The following is a 17521-nucleotide window of genomic DNA, read 5'->3' as shown; positions in this document are numbered from 1 at the left end:
GTGGAACAGAACTGAAGACCCAGAAATGAATCCACAGACTTATGGCCACCTAAACTTTGATAAGGGATCAAAAAAATAAAAGACAGAAGAATGACAGCCTCTTCAACAAATGGCGCTGGCAGAATTGGCTAAACTAAAGTTAGATCCTTATTTGTCACCGTACACCAGATATTCTATCTTTGGATAACCGCCTTCAGTGACAGCTTTTTAAAAAATGAAACAACTTGAGACAATTCAAAGATACGTAAGAACACTAGCAATTAGTAATAAGCACTATCTCCTAGGGGACTGGAAGAGGGGGACGGGGTTTAGTTCCTCTCAAACTCTACAGATAATCAGTGAATCCTATTAGAATATACACCTTAGTCCCATTGTTCAGTAGGGAAGATTCTTGAATATACTTTGATTAATTCTAGGCTTATTCATAATTGAGCATCTTTTATTAAATTTCAAATGAAACACTTTATATTGCTTATTATTGCCCTTACATTAACTACATCTTCTGTTTAAATCTTCATAACACTGTTAGTTGGATATTATATTCCTGTTTTATAACTAAAGAAACCATGGAGTGGTGCTGTGTCTCGACATGGTAGAGCGCTAGCCTAGAGCAAAAGAGCTCAGGGACAGCGTCCAGGCCTTGAATTCAAATCACATGACTTAAAAAAGTAAACACGTTACAAAATAATTCAGTAAATGAGCCCCTATCACCAGAGCTGCTTGTCCAAGAAATGCCAAAAACCACTACTCCATGTCATTTACTGGCAAGGGACCCTTAATCAGCAATGATTAGCATTGACAATTCCACCAGGGGGCAGCAGAAGCTCATTATTCCTTCCTAAATGCCTCCACTATAGAAATGTTGGCTATAGGCAGATACTCCCCTTGTTAAGTGGCTCCAACCCCACCCGCAAAAGTGCTTGTACTGACAATGGGATTTTATGAAAAATATTTAACTGGGACAGGTATCGCGCCCATAAACTTTATTCCCAGACCACCAAAAGGCTTAAAAATGAATAAACTTATGCTTTCCTCAAATTGGCTTTTCATGGTTGAGAATTTAATTTAGTCATATAACCAGGAGGTAGGATTTGAAAAATCTTAGCAGGAGATGAGAAGAGGAAATGATTCATTTGCTGTGGGAGAAGGAACATTGTTCCAATAGAGAGATCTGAAATCCAGTCCAAAGGTTCAGGAAAGTCCAATCGGGAAGACAGCAGACCATGAGCTTCGCCACAATGCTCTCAGTCAGGTGGTCCACAACGAAACCAAATTATCTCTCTTCTTAATTTTTTTTTTAATTTGAAGAAAATTTCTTAAGTAAAACAAGAAAAAACAAACAAACAAAAACAGGAATTCCCTTCTTAATTACCACCTCCTCCTATACACACACACACCTCTCCAGCTTGGTGAGGTAAGAAATACTCCAGCATCATCAGAAGTGATCATGAGTTTATTATACACTGTTACCTTCAGTTAGTCACTGGCATAAGCCTGAGCAGGGCCGGGGCAGAGGGGGGTGGGTTGGGAATGGATAGGGGATGAACCAGCTGGTCTTCCATATTGCTGAGACTTAGTGATTGTATTAGGGCCATTCAACATTCACCTCAGCCACAAAGTGTCACATCCTCATCTGTGGTTCTAAATGCTGATGTCTTAGTTTGAAAGTGACAGTCAATGAGAGTTGAGCCCTGGGCTAGCAGTGAGGCAGGCGCCTTCCACACCAGGGGAAGTTTTCAGCATCAGGAATCATGTGGAGTGGGGATATGGTTTCCAGACTCTAATGTGTGAGCTTTCAGACCCATTATTTACTATGAGCATACTAAATGGTTTATGAGAGAAAGAAAACATGAAAAATAGAGCCAGACATTCAGATACTGGGGGAAAAAAAAGTGCAAGTCTTTAGCACTCCAAACCCCAAGGCTTTTTTCTCTTAGTCTGAGACCTACCTTCTCACCACACCTCAGGGCGCGGTGCCTCCTTAATCCTAAGCCACACTTCCTCTGGGCCACACCTGCTAGGGTTCCCATCCTCATTTCTCTGTAATGACAAGGCCAGCCGCAGCTTCATTCTTGGCTAAGACAGGGAGGTACTTGCTACTGTGAATCACTTTGCAAAACAAAGACCTTTTTATTTAAAACAAGTTGATTCTTCCAAGTTGATTCTTGTTCATTTTACACCAATGATTCTGCCCAATGTTTAGTTTCAGACTCTATGAGAATAGACTGAAAGCTGACCATCCTCTCCCATAAAAAGGTTCACACACACACACACACACACACACACACACACACACTCACACAGTAAGCATACAACAAGTATACAACTTCAGGGAAGTTCATGTAGAACTTCAGCTTTTCAAGAAATCGTAAGATCTAAAATGGAGATTCCAGATTGCCATTATTTAAGTTTAAATAGGAAATACCTAAAAATATATATATCATTGGCACCATCTACTGGTAGCCAAGATAAGGTAGGCACAGAGCAAGGCTTTTGCTTTTCACCTTAAGTTTGTACCTTTTACATCTTTATGCAGGAATCATTTTAAAACAAACTTTTTGGAATGCATTTTAATGGGGAAGTATAAAGGTTGTAGCAGTGTTAATTATTCCATTTGGTGTCTAATAAAAGAGAGAGGAATATCCAGAGAAAATGCCAGACAGCAGGAAGAGCATCTGCACAGTGAATCCCTGTCAACATGCAGGGATGTCCTTTAAGGATGTTAGCTAAGAGGATGAGGGTGGTGGGGAGAGAAGTGGTCTTAGCACAGAAGACAGAACAATTTCCATCCTACTCACACAGTCCTGCTAAGCGGACTCCAGAGCCCATGTGTAGAAAGGAGCCCATGTGTAGTGAGCATGGAGCATCTTTCGATGTCAGAGCCACCTCTGAAGAGCCCTTTAGCCTTCCTAGGAAGTCAGTCAGAGCTCTGCATTTCTGGGGGGCTTAAGGATTGTATAACAGAGCTTTGTAGTCAAATTTGGCTGACCAGTCGCCTTGATTTGCCTAGTGTTCTTCTTTCTGTTCAAGCACCACAAGTATTACATCTCAGAAGCCCCTTCAATCCTGGCCAAGCTGGGAAAACTGGTCATCCTATGTAAATCCCAATTTCTTCCTCATTGTCTATGTGACTTTGAAAAACTGCGTAATCTCTTGAGCCTTGATTTCTTTTTCTGTAAAAGGAACACAAAACATATATGTCTCAGGAGTTTTGTAAAGGTTATTTAAAAGGCGATACATGTCAAATACCCAGCATATGGTAGACAGGGAATGGGTAGATTGATGGTATATAATTGCTGCTGTCCTTAGGAGAGTAAAACTAAGCTCTCTCTGGTGGTTCAGGGCTACCAGCTGACAGGTAATTTCTCTTCTCCCTCACTCTCATTCTGACCATGATCATCACTAGTTGCAAAAGGTCACTGAGAACATAGATTCCTCTGAGTGGTCTGTGGCCATATGAAAAACATAGGCTCGGATATTAAGGAAAACAGGGAGCATACGTTGAGAGAATATAGCAAATCAGGAGCCTTCCCTGATGATACTTGTTCTTCTGGTGACTGGCTGATAGGTAATATGTTGGCAGCATCACTGTAGCTGCAGGACTGTCTGGCCCTGAGTTCTGCCAATAAAAAAAAAATGAAGGGAATTGTAGTAATACTGCAAGGATACAGACGTTAACTGTTTATCTTTACATCAGATTCCCAAGCGTTGTTCTGTCACAGGATTTAAAATCCTGGGTTTTCGCTTATGTGGGGATTTAAGGATTCTTATATTCTCTTGAGGTTCTATTTTTAGCTTACTAGTGGCTGTTCAAATGTGTTATGAATTCATTTCTAAAAGCAGCCAGAACCTCTGAAGAACAATGAAGCTAGTTCTCCAAAATTTGTTAGTCACCTCAGAAATAGGGAATGGCCAATGAGCCTTCAGCGCATGGCTTAGAACTGGTAATACTGTGTTGATCACTGAAGGAAACAATAAATCTTACAGGACAAATTCTAGCCTGCCCAATAAGGATTCAAGCAATCAGCTCAGTTGCTGTGGCCAGAGGCTGGGATTTCTCAGTTGAGCTGACCAAAAAGGAATCAATCACATAAAATGTACATAATATGAAGCCAAACGCTAAATTCACTGCTCTGATTCTTTATCTATGGCCAACGATTCTCTCCAATGTTCAGCTTTAATCTCAGAAGTTCAGGCAATAAACTAAGATATCTTGTCAGCTAAAAATAACAATGAGAATTAACTGTACAACTAACATCCAAAATCTAAAAGAGCATCCCTAGTATTTAGTCTGGTTGATGGAAGTGGGGGCAGGGGGTAGAAGGAGAAAAGATTTAGTGTCCTATAGAACAGATAAAAATCTAATAAAGTAAATTAGAAAGAAAAAAGATTTAAGTAAGACATTCGACACAACGTAAAACATAATATATACTCCTTTAAAATGTAGAAACAAGAATAGAAAGGCCTTTTTTCTGTGTGTATGTGTGTGGGGGGGAGACAGAGAGAAAAGGAGAGAGAGGGAGACAAAGAGAGGGAGAGAGAGCGAGGGAGCATAGAAGTGCTTTGAAATGTGCAGGCCATGACCATTACTGACTCATCCCTGTGGAATCCTCCAGGAGATGATTCAGGGCCATAGCGACAATAACACCAAAAGGCCACACGATCTCAGAGGCTGAAACAAGGATTACTGCTAGCTGTTTTCTGGCTTCAGAGCAATCATGTCAAACTGTCTCTTTGAGTGGGATACCTTTAGGAAAAGAACTTGTTTTCCCACCACAAAGAGACGCTCTTGTTTTTCATTATGTCATAAACAACGTACCTCAGTACTGTTTTGTTTCTGACACTCTGTTCTTCAGGCTGCTCCAAGGATCCCCCTATCTCAGCCTAAGTAACTAAGCCTAGAGGCATGCACAACCACTCCTGGCTACCTCAGTAATTGTGTGTATGTGTGTGGGGGTGTGTGTGTCTCAGTCCTGGGCTTAAACTCAGAACTTGAGCACTGTCTCTGAGATTGTTTCCTGAAGTCTACCATTCTACCATTCGACCCAAAGCTCTACTTCTAGCTTTTTTGTATGTGTGATTAATTGGAGATAAGAGTCTTACAGACTTCCTGCCCCCCCTCACTAGATCTGAACTGTGATCCTCAGCCTCCTACGTAAATAAGATTATAGACACAAATCACTAGTACTCAGCTTTACCTTAGTCATTTTTGTAATACTAACTCTTTTCTGTCATTTGTTGTGATTTTTATCTTGCTGATAAGCCATAGAATATGAAACATGCATTTAAAACATTTTATATCAGTTTAAAAACAACCTGTTACTATTAAAACTATTACTAATATAGTACATAAGTATATGCTCTCAAGTTAATATTTTCAAATGTCAATTATAATAGAAGAAGAAGAAGAAGAAGAAGAAGAAGAAGAAGAAGAAGAAGAAGAAGAAGAAGAAAAGAAAAAGAGGAGGAAGAGAAGGAGGAGGAGTAATAATGCAGGTTTCACTTGAGGAAGATACTCTATGGATAGTTTTGCATTTATATTCTCATTTAACTCTTCCAACAGTTCTCTAAGGGAGCAAATTACTGACCAAGCAAAAGACATGGTCATTATATTTGTGTAGTGACCTGTAAGGAACTTTGTCAGAATTGCTTCAAAGTTACCACTAAATGATAGGATTCCAAGAGATTTTTCCTATTTTCTTTTTACTTCCTGTTAAATGTCCTTAAATAAATGGGCAGTAACATAATGTCCCCAGAAGGATTTTTTTTTAATAGGAAAGTCTCAAAGGAAGAAATCAGTAGCTGGGGGTGGTCAGATATTTATTATGCCCATCTGTTGTTCCTGAATGCCATCATCGCTACGAAGATATGCTACATTAGCTGGAGGACAAAAATAAGTTCCAATAAAACAAACCCAAAGGATTTCCTCAGGGGAAATCACTTACTGAGCAACCATTCCCTTACCTTTCTAGGATGTCTTTATGTTTTTTTATTCCTTTGTGCAAGGATAGTTTAGAAAAATAAGAAGTCCTGGAATCATTTTGGTTGTCTATTTCCATGGCAACACATGGATCTGGGGGAAAACCTTGATGTCTACAATGTATCATATGTCATTTTTACATATGATTTTTTTCTTTTGAGATAGGAAGGTTAGTTCTCTGTGAGGTAATTTTTTGTTGTTTTTTGGCCCATCCTGGGACTTGAATCAGGGTGTGAGCACTGCCCTTGGGCTTTCTCAGAGCTAGAGCTCTACCACCTGAGCCACAGGACCATTTCCGGCTTTTATTATGCATGTGGTACTGAGGAATCAAACCCAGGTCTTCCTGCATACTAAGCAAGCACTCTACCACTCGGCCAAACTCCCGGCCCGAGATTATTTTTTGTTATAAACATTTGAAGCAGAAATGTGACACAATCTTGGCTCTCAGAACAAATACTAATAACATCACAAAAACATTTGTCTTTAAGACACTGCTTTTTTGGTGTGATTTTATTTTCTATTAATATATATTAATGCTCCACATTACTGGGTTTTGTTATGACATTTCATACATGTTTAAAAGATGAGTAGCCTGGAAAAGTGACTCACGCCTGTAATCCTAGCTACTCAGGAGGCTAAGATCTGAGGATCAAGGTTCAAATCCAGCCCAGGCACAAAAGGACCTAAGACTTTTATCTCTAGTTAACCTCTAGAAAATGGGAAGTGGGGCTTGGCTCAAGGGTAGGGCGATAGTCTTGAGCTGAAGAGCTCAGGGACAGAGCCCAGGTTGAGATCAAGTCCCATGATTCCCCCCCCCCAAAAAAAAGGTGTGTAGACAGTATTTACTCTCCCTGACCACTTTCCACACAGCCTTCTACTTCCAGCAATTCCTGAATGCTACCACTTATCTTCTTTGTGACAATGTTTTCCCCAATACTGATTGTATTGTTGTTATCCCTCAATAACTTTAAACTAGAATGAAATCTGTATGTTGTTAGGATCCTTGACCCTTTGTCTGTGGAGTGGACTAAAGGAAAATTATTTCATTTTAGACTTAAAAATCTACTTAAATACGAGCATTTCTATGCAAAGATGTCTCTAGTTGCTCAATGTGTTCAGTGCGTGCTCTAGTAAGTGCCATCAGTGGCATTTGGCATCGATGGCTACCATTTTGGACAGACAAATACAATATAGCAACGTGTTCCAGCTTTCCTTAAATCATTGCGTTGATCCCTTAGTATTAAACTAGTTTGTTGTGTATGATAGAATGGAAACAGAAAAGTAAAAGGAAAAATGTCAAAAAGAAATATTAAGTGAAAATATATATTTATTGAAAATTGCCCATTATTTGTAAATTTGTAAGAACAACTAATCCATGTAGTTGTGACTCTTGGGGGAAAGAGCTTCACATGTGGCTGCTGTAAGCCATATGCATTGGTGTGCAAGGGAGAATCAGTTCTACTCCATTTAGTTACTGATGGACTTGAACAGTGTTACCCATAATGCCTCACCCATGGGGCTTCAGCTTCAGTGAGATCCATGGCAGAGTCAGAATCAGTCTAGATCAGAGCAATCTCTGTGATTTCCCATGCCCTCTGGGATTTCCCATGGCTCTCCACATGTGCCAAGCTGTTATTGCAACTGTAAAAGGGTTTTGGCCTGAGCATTGGGGCATCATCAGTAGAACAACATAGCAACTGTGAGACTTACCCAATTGTGTGCTAGGTCAACAGTGTCAGTTATGTTATTACTAATGTGGTTTGGTGATTGTGTCATTAGCGAAGCAAAAACACTTGGCGTTCATTTTCTCAGTCAATTTTCATGTCAGTGGCACAGGATTGGTCTCATTTCCCAACTGAGAAATTGAGGCACAGAGAGGTCAGATAACTTTCTCATATCGATTTAGCTAGTACATGCATCCAACTACTCAGAGAGTTTAACTCCAGGGCACCCCATGCAACCACAAATTCATAATGCCTTTCTGGAATGCGGTTTCTCTGCATTCTAGTGTTTATTTTCAATCACTCCAGTCTATCAGCAAATGAATGCAACTTCTTGGAATGTATTTCATAAATCATTTCCCCTGGTGACCTCTTGTAGGGGCAGTAAGTGAAGGAAATTTTAGTGCCTAATGTCATGAAAAACAGGTGAAGATTGGCCTGGCATTAGAAATTTTATTGCTGCCATAATTTCGACCTTTCAGAGTTATAGTGAACATATCTCTCCAGAATAACAATATAAAGTCAAATGCAATCAAGATAAAAGAATGCATTCTTTCTTCCAAATATAGAATTTTATTATTGTAATTACTGGTGCAGCCATGTGCTAGTGTCTGATGCCTATAATCTTTGCTATTCAAAAGGCTGAGATCTGAGGATCCCAGTTCAAAACCAGCTCAGGAAGAAAAGTGTTTCAGACTGTTATCTCCTATTAACTAGCAAAAGGCCAGAAGTGGAGATATGTCTCAAGTGATAGAGCACTAGCCTTGAGCACTTGCTTGAAATAACCAAGCAAGAACATGTAAGCCCCAGTGTGTGTGTGTGTGTGTGTGTGTGTGTGTGTGTGTGTGTGTCGGAGGCCTGGGGGGAGGAAGAGCGTGCAAATGCTAGTTCAACCTTTTTGACAAAACAGTGTTTTACCATGTAATGAAATGTTTACTATAAAAACACATAATTTATAAAAATTTGTATTATCTTTTTCATCTAAATAAATCAGTGATTCAAAGGTTGGCCTTCTAAACTGAGTCCACAGTTAGAGAATAAGTATAACTGATCACTGGAGAGAGATGGATAGACCTCTGAGCCACCGCTATTTCTCGAGAAATCTTAATGCAAACTTTTGAAAGTCTTCACTCCTGGATGGACCAGTTGTGCAAAGCCACATTCCTCCTGACTGGTTGCAGTTCTCAGCAGGGCACTGGGTTTGGCAAGGAGCAGTTGCATCCCTGCTTTGGATTTGTTTATGGGCTCTACAGTTCATAAGCACTTCTAGCGGTAGACTTTTGGGGCCCTACACCCCAATTGTTTCTCTTCCACTGAAAAGCCTTTGAAACCCTAGACCTCTGCCTATATCTCCTCAAATATATGAAGCATTTTGTGTCAGAGCATGACAAGAAGCTGAAGTTTCCTCTTCAGTTACGATCAATGGGCTCAAGTTTCTGTCTCCACACACCTTGTAACTGCAACACGTTCTCTTACAACCTATCACTGTGAACCTATTCTGGGCCATTATTAGCAGTAAGGAAGCCCTCACCTGGCAGGAGCCTCTTAAATTCATTAGTCAAAATATTTAGTAGCAGCAATATTAAATGAGATCTATCTCATTTCAATGACTCCTTTTTGAATAAAACACTGAATAAATTGCACATGATTTTTTAAATGACTGAAATGCTTTCTGCTCTTTCTAGTTTTGTCTCCTTCTCTCCAGCAGAGACAAGCCTAGGGAGATTATTGGCAAAGAGAGGAAGCCTGTTAATGAAGACTTCATGACTTCTGTAGATATGTGCATCTTGGGAGGCAGGCTCCTGTCTTCTCGAGAGCCTTTCCATTTTACTGATAGCTACTTCATGACTTGTGCTTCGGTATTGCTCAAAATCAATAGACCTAACATCAGTGGACAAATGCCAAATCGTGTACTTTTCTTCCAGACTCATTATATAAAAATAAATTACCTTAAGTCTTTGCATATATATAAACAGAAAAGGATTTATTATAAAGCTTAGACTGTAGGGCCAGCCTAAATCTGTGCTCAAAGTAGCCAAGCACTAAAAGCTATCCTTAAATTTTATTTAGGTTAACAAAGGGCCCTCACCAGACTCTGAGTTCAAGCCCCAAACCAGTGCAACCACACACACACACACACACACACACACACACACACACACACACACACACCACAAAAGAACCTCATAGGGAAAAAGTGATGGATTAAATCAGTGACCATGAATTATTATTTTATATATTACTTTACTAAGTGTATAAGTGTTCAAAAACATACAACTACTATTTAATCTGCTGCGTACTATTTTTAATTTAAATTTTATTGTGAATGTAATGAACAAAGGGGTTACTGTTACATAGGTCAGATAATGAATACACTCCCTTTTGCTATATACTGTTATATTGTTACTTATTTTGCTGTTATTTAATTTTGTATTTCTAATGACTACAGAGAGTCTTAAAATGAGTACATTATTACTGATAAAAAATTTATTTAGGCTATAATATGCCCCTCTGTGCTCTATAGATGAGAAATATGGTCCCCACCAAGAATGCATTGTATTTTTAAGTACGTATAAAGCTTCATTCAAGGAATAATACACTTTGGGGGGTGGTTCTTGGCAGTACATTGCTTTAAGTAGATTGTTCTCAGCTGCAGGAAACATGGTCCTTGAAGAGACCTGACCTTTGGGCATTTCTTCCCATTAACAAAGGAAGTTCATTTGTCTTGTAAGAGAAAGGAGGAGAATCTATCCTGGCAATAGAGATGCAATCAGATATCAAGACAACATTCAGGATATAGATTCTATTGTTGCAGGAAGTTAGATCAGTACACATAAATACAACCACAGAAATGAACCAGCATTCCCTTCCACATCTCTGAATTTTTATCAATGATCAACTTAGCTATTGTTTGTAGAAGTCTATATGGCCTTTTAGTCACTGTTAACAATACTGCTCCTTTGTATAAAATACATGCACATACACAGAAATAATACATACAGAGAGCTAAACTTATGGAGATACCTATAGTAATATAAACTAGCAATGTTAGGTAGTCATCCCTCACTATATTGCAGCTTAATTAATGCTACTTCGCCCCACCTATCGTGGGGCTACCTGAAACGAAACTCAGGCGATAAGTGAGAGATCACTACTTACGTATTTTTTTTTAAACCCTAGATCCAGTGAACCGAAATATAGAAGGGGATTAATGTATATATGAATCTACAAATAAAAAACAATACATCAATGAAAGATAATAATGATCACCTTACCATATGCAAAAACAAAAGCCTTTGATAAGATCCCATATCTATAGGATGAGGCTAAATGAAAGGATCTCCAGGATATAGAAACAAGAGCTTTATCTTGAGTGATTGTTGTTCTTAATGTGCTATGTTATTTCTCTTCTCTTTTGTTGCCCTTTGGTTAATCTCATATTGCTACAGTATCTGACTTTGCTACCTGGCATAGTGTATATATGTTTATTTGAAATAGGAAAGGAAAGGGGGAAAACAAGATGATTAGGAGGGGGTGAGGAGAGGTAAATGAGGACAAAAACATGAGAAGGTATATCAATGTGTGAGAAGTAATGCACCTTCTATCTGGAGAATATAACTGTAACCCCTCTATACATTACAATAAAAATTAAAAAATAGATCCCACATCTATTTATGATAAAAGCTGGAGAAGCTAGAAATACATGGAACATTACTCAGCATAACAAAGGCTGTTTATGACAGACCTACAGCCAACATTATACTTAATGGTGCAAAGCTAAAACCACTTCCTCTAAAATCAGGAACAAAGACGTCTACTTTCTCCACTCCTCTTCAATATAGTACTGAAATTCTTAGCAAACACCGTAAGTCATAAAAAAAAAGACATAAAGGGGATCCTACCAGAGAAAGAAGAAGTAAAGCTAATTTTATTTACAGAGGACAGCTTGGTACTGGCACAAAAACAATCCCAAGAACTAATAGTATAGAATAGAAGGTTCAGAAATAAATCACATGTCTACAACCATCTAATATTTGATAGAGGAGCCAAAAACATAGGCTGAAAGAAATACAGCCTCTTTTAATAAATGTTGCTGGTGGGCTAAGAGTTTGGCCGAGTGGTAGAGTGCTTGCCTAGCATGCACAAAGACCTGGGTTCAATTCCATGGTACCATATACACAGAAAAAAGCTGTAAGTGGTGCTATAGCTCAAGTGGTAGAGCTCTAGTCTTAAGAAAACCCAAGGAAAGTGTTCAGGCCCTGAGTTCAGGCCCCTGGACTAGCAATAAATAAATGAATGAATTAATTAATGGATTAATTAATAAATGTTGCTGGGAAAACTGAATGTCCACATGCACAAAACTGAAACTGAATCCCTATCACTTTGCACCAGAACCAATTCAAAACAAGACATCAAAGTAAAACCAGAAAGTATCCCAGGAAGGATTAGGAGAAGCATTAGAACTCCTTGGCACAGGCAGGAACTTTCTGAGTAAGGATCTAGAATCACAGCAAATCAAGGAAAGAATTGATAAATAGGATTACATCAAATGAAAATTTTCCTGTATGACAAAGAGCACAGTTAGCAAACTGAAAAGATAGACTACAGATCTGTGCTAGCTATACATCAGACAAAGGCTTATTAGGTAAAATATACAGAGAACTTAAGAAACTAAACCCTTAAAGAATCAACAAGCCAAGAGTTTTGCGTAGTGGTAGAGCGCTTGCCTAGCATGCACGAAGCCTTGGGTTAGATTCCTTAGTACCAAATACACAGAAAAAGCTGGACGTGGTACTCTGACTCAAGTGGTAGAGCGCTAGCCTTGAGAAAGCCCAAGGACAGTGCCCAGGCCCTGAGTTGAAGCCCCAGGACTGGCAAAAAATAAAAAATCAATAACCCAATTACCAAATAGGCTGCTGAGATAAATAGGTACTTTCCAGAAGAATAAGTAAAAATGGCCTACCTATAGTCACTTGAGAAGTCAACTTTTCTGACCATAAAGCAAATGCAAATGAAAACAACACTGAAATTGTACTTCAATCCAGTTAGCATGTCTATCACCAAGAACACAAAAAACAATAGATGCTGGCATGGACATGGGCAAAAGGAATCAAAAGACACTGTTGGCAGGAATGTATTCTACATAGAACTATCCCTTGGTCCAGTGATCCCACTGTTGGGCATTTATCCAAAAGATGACAAATGAAGCTACAGTAATAACACCTGTACCGCCAACCATTTCTTGGCAGCACTATTCACCAAAACCAAGGTATGGAATACACCTAGACACCCCACAATGGATGAATGTGGTATATATACACAGTGGGATTTTATTCATGTATTAGGAAGAATATTACATCATTTGCAAAGGAATGGTAAAACCGGGGGGAGGCACGGGGAGTGAGTCATGTGCAACAAGTCAGGTCCAGGGAGACAAAGGATCCATTTATATATTTATAAATATATAAGTAAACTTCAAGGTGGTATCCAAGTATACGTAAGTATACCAAGTATTACCTGAAATAGGGTCAATTCAGAGGAGAATTCAAACAGTACAATTTCTTAGGAAGGCTAATTCACAGTCTGACAAAATAAACACTCATCTCCAATTAACCACCAGAAGCCAGAAGTAGTGCTGTGGCTCAAGGGGTAGGGCGATGGCCTTGAGATGAAGAGCTCAGGGACAATGCCCAGGCCCAGAGTTCAAGACCCATGACGGACTAAATAAATAAATAAATAAATAAATAAATAAATAAATAAATAAATAAATACCTGACCAGGATTTCTCAACATTTACAAGGTTATCCAACAAAGGTATGTCTAAGAAACTGAGGAGCCCAATGAGATATAACCTATGAGTATAATATTGTGTCCTTGATGAGATTCTGGAACAGAGAAAAGTTATTAGGAAAAGAGTAAAGAAATCAAGATAAAGTATGGAATTTAGTCTGTAGTAACATGCCAGTGTTGGTAGATCCTGACAGATATACCATGGGAATGCAGCATGTTAATAGTTGAGTAACTGCATACAACATAAATAGGAACTATCTACTGTCATTAGCAACTTCTCTGTCAAACTAAAATTATTCTGAAATATAAAAATTGAATTTTGAGAAAATATCATGATGGCAATTTGCATAGCTATGTTCAATTAAGACAGATGACTGGGAAGCAGTGGGAGGACAGAAAATGGGAGAAAAACTTGGGAAGGAGTATCAATTTTCAAGAAGTAATGTATCCACTATCTGATGAATGTAACTGTAAACCTTCTATACATCACTCCGACAATACCATACAATAAAAAATTAAGGCAGTATTCTCATATAAAAGTAAAAGTAGAGCCAAGCAAACATCTTGATAAATATGGCTTCCCATTTGCTGGGATGCCATCTTCTTTGTAATTTCAACACCGTGGAAAACGTGGGGAGAACACTGGTGCTATAGCACTTCTTTGCAGCTGCGTTCAGTTCCCAGCCCTCCTTCTATTGTCTGTGTATCCTAGAGCTAGTTACTCAGTCACTTTGAATTTCAGTTCCAGTACCTATTTCCTGTGTATGGTTGACATTGAATACCTACCTCCTGGGCTGAATCGAAAGACTGAGTGAGGAAACATACCACTAAGCACTAAAGAACTAATCATACCATCATGTGTATGATAACCACAATCAATGTTAGCTACACAATCAAGTTGCAATTACCATTTTTTGTCAAATTTAGTGAAAACTCTAGAGTTCCTCTAACCTAGCTAAGTATTCTTCACTGTATTTCAGGTTGTCAGAAGTTTTCTGACCTGTAGATGCTTGCTGCAGGTTGGTTCATTTACAGGCAGCATTCCAGACATTTTCCAGACCAGAGACTGAGCTATATCTCATGGAAAACTAAGAATGCTCAGATACAGGACACATTCCTGATTAAGCTGACAGTCAGAATTCACTGTGATGTGTTTATCCCCCAAGAATCTGTTCCTTTTCCATTTCCTAAGGAAACACACATTCAGCTGAAAAGTTTGAGTTTATGCAGAGAGGATGGCTGATTATTTGAAACGACACTAACATTTGTTGGGCAAGAAGGAAAATACACCTGGAAGAACATAGCAATGAATACTTCAGACCCAAAGTCTTGCGATGTTTCTGTCCTGAAATAGCTTTGTTTAGCCCCTCTGACTAGAAGGCAGGAAAATGAGTCACCCAATCACTGTTCTGCCAATAAAGTTCCGTTCTGGAAACCTGACTACTTTCCTGTAACTTCTATTCTTCTACTTATCAACAAAATTTTATTGAGCTGATTGTCTACACAAAAATTTTAGCAGCTGTTTGTCAAGCTACTTGAGTCTCAGTTTACAAAAAGCCAGATAAATTCTTTGATGCTTTTGTCTAGAATTTACTAGAACAAGGTAGTTCGTTGAAATCACATTTCATAATAAAAATGATATTCTTACCCCAGAAGTTTCAAAGTAATGATCTCATCCTTGCTTATATCCATATTCAGCTACCCATCCACTCTAAATGTTCTTTCAGCAACGAATATTTCCTTAGCCAAGCCCTTATTTCCCTTCTGAGGATGTCTTGTGTCTGAATGTCTTTCATTTTAATTTTTTAAGTTAGGGCCTTACCATGCAACCCAAGTTAGTCTTGATCTCATGATCTTCCTGCCTCAGCCTCTCAAGAGCTAGAATTACAGGTGTGCATCACTAGGGTAAGCTTAATAACTACTTCTCACAGCAGATACAAGACACTGGACTGGGATGACTTGTTGAGCAAGCCACATTTCTACACTGTGAAGAAAAAATAATATCGTTGGTCATCAACTGACTCACCACAGACTTCCACTATCACACCCAAACCACAAAACACTGTGGAAGGTCTGGTTACATCTAACACATCATGAAGAGCAAAAGTGTATGTTTCAGAGCATGGCAAATGTGGCATTAGTTTGACTTTTAGGTTCGTCTTCATCCTTGCCGCCGACTACTTCTTACAATATAAACAGTAGGTTTACTCTTCCTTTTTGATTTACAGGGATCTGGGGATTGCACCTAGAGCCTTGCACATGCTGGGCAAGTGCTTTACTTCTGTGCTATACCACCAGTCCCCCCCACCACCACCCTGCATTTCTACGCCATGCTCATATTATCACAGGAGAACAATGTGCCATTGCCATTCTAGGCAAACTGGAGCTCCTTTCATTGAGAAGTGTCCTTTTGCATATGATTTTCAGAGTCAGTTTGAGCACATGCATAATCTAAAACTTCAAACTCAGATGATAGGAATCCATTAATTTCTAGAAAGGAGTGCTCAAAGAGGCCAGGCATCTCTGGCTCTTCTTTCTGAGTAGAGTGCCACAGCTCCTTTAGTCTCCACCAGTCCATACAGGTCTTCCATAATTCAGAGTTGATGAGACCAAGCTAGGCCATATTTCACTATACTCAAAATGTTTGGCTTTCCTTATTAGGAAAACTAGGTAAAGCCATTATGAAAGAAAAAGAGAGAAAATTTTCCTGTTATACAAGTGAAGACAAGTAGGCCTTTCTGTCACTTAACAAAAAAAATCAAATTCAAAGGATAATCAGACTATACATGAAGTTTGCAAACTATTTTTGATTAAAGTCTCGGTAATTTTTCTAACATTTCTACCTCATAGCCCTCAATAAGAAAATTGTTTTGCATTGTAAGCAGCACTTAGGAATTCATATGAATAAGTAGAGTATAACATTTTATGAAATCATATTTAGCTTTATTATCTATGGTTAAGCACAAACAAAAAATGAGGTATGTATGTTTTCCTTTGAGTAAACATGAAATGGGAACAAACATAAAGCAACACAAAATTAAAAGCTATTACTTACTTACTATTTTAACGTCACTCCTGTGCTTGCCTGTTGAAAGTTTTTTGCAGTCTGGAACACATGAGAAAAACAATGCATGTTCCTGGTGCATTATTGAACCTATTTCATAGTTTTTCCTTGACCCACGGTTGAAAATCTTGCATACAAATAGGTCTGTAAGAATGATAATAGTAATGGCAGATATTCTTACATTTTTAGCTTCGATTTTGTTCTAATGTCTTTTCCAAATCTTTGATGGTAACCTACTAAATTTCATAGCAGCCTAACTATAGTTTGAAAAATAGGCCAGCCTTATTAATTGCCTACCAAGAGGCCAGTTAAGAAAAAGTAAGTCCAGTTCTTAGTCTTAGCACTATTCTTCTTGAGCTCAGCTCCCCTCACATCCCTAAAGCTTTCGTCATATGAAAACCCAGTTTTTCTATTAGGACTGAGTGCTCTTTTTGCTGACAATTTGCCTTATGGAGTAAAGCTCTTTTAACAGTAAGTCCCACTTTCAAATCTACTTCTTCCTGTTTGGTTCTCACAGAAGATAGTGTTCCCACCATCTCCAGGAAGTCCAGCTCACCCTCCTGGTTGAGATTGCTCCTCACTGGGACAACTCAAGCTCTGTTCCCCTTTGCTGAAGACCCCCTACCCCATGTTCTTCATCCTCTATCCAATTACCTACAACCTGAACATTTTCCAGTTCTCAACATAAGCTCACCTGCCATGAGGCTTTGTCCATGACTCTGCCCAACATTTTTCTTTTCTGTTGCGATCTCTTAGACACCTTAAAGTATTTCTGCTTCTTATTTCTTGACATAGAGGGGAAAAATGGTCAGGAACCTATGCTAAAAGAATTGTGTTTACAAACTAGCACAGACATTTTAGAGCTAAAGCTACAGCTACATATATATATATATATATATATATATATATATATATATATATATGAAATAAACTGTGTGTAGTGTATTTGGAGTAAATCCACGTGAA

This window comes from Megascapheus bottae, chromosome 4 (assembly GCF_031878675.1).
Source record: "Megascapheus bottae isolate mThoBot1 chromosome 4, mThoBot2.hap1, whole genome shotgun sequence".
In the NCBI taxonomy this organism is placed as follows: domain Eukaryota; kingdom Metazoa; phylum Chordata; class Mammalia; order Rodentia; family Geomyidae; genus Megascapheus; species Megascapheus bottae.
Note: the sequence above shows the minus strand (reverse complement) of the source record.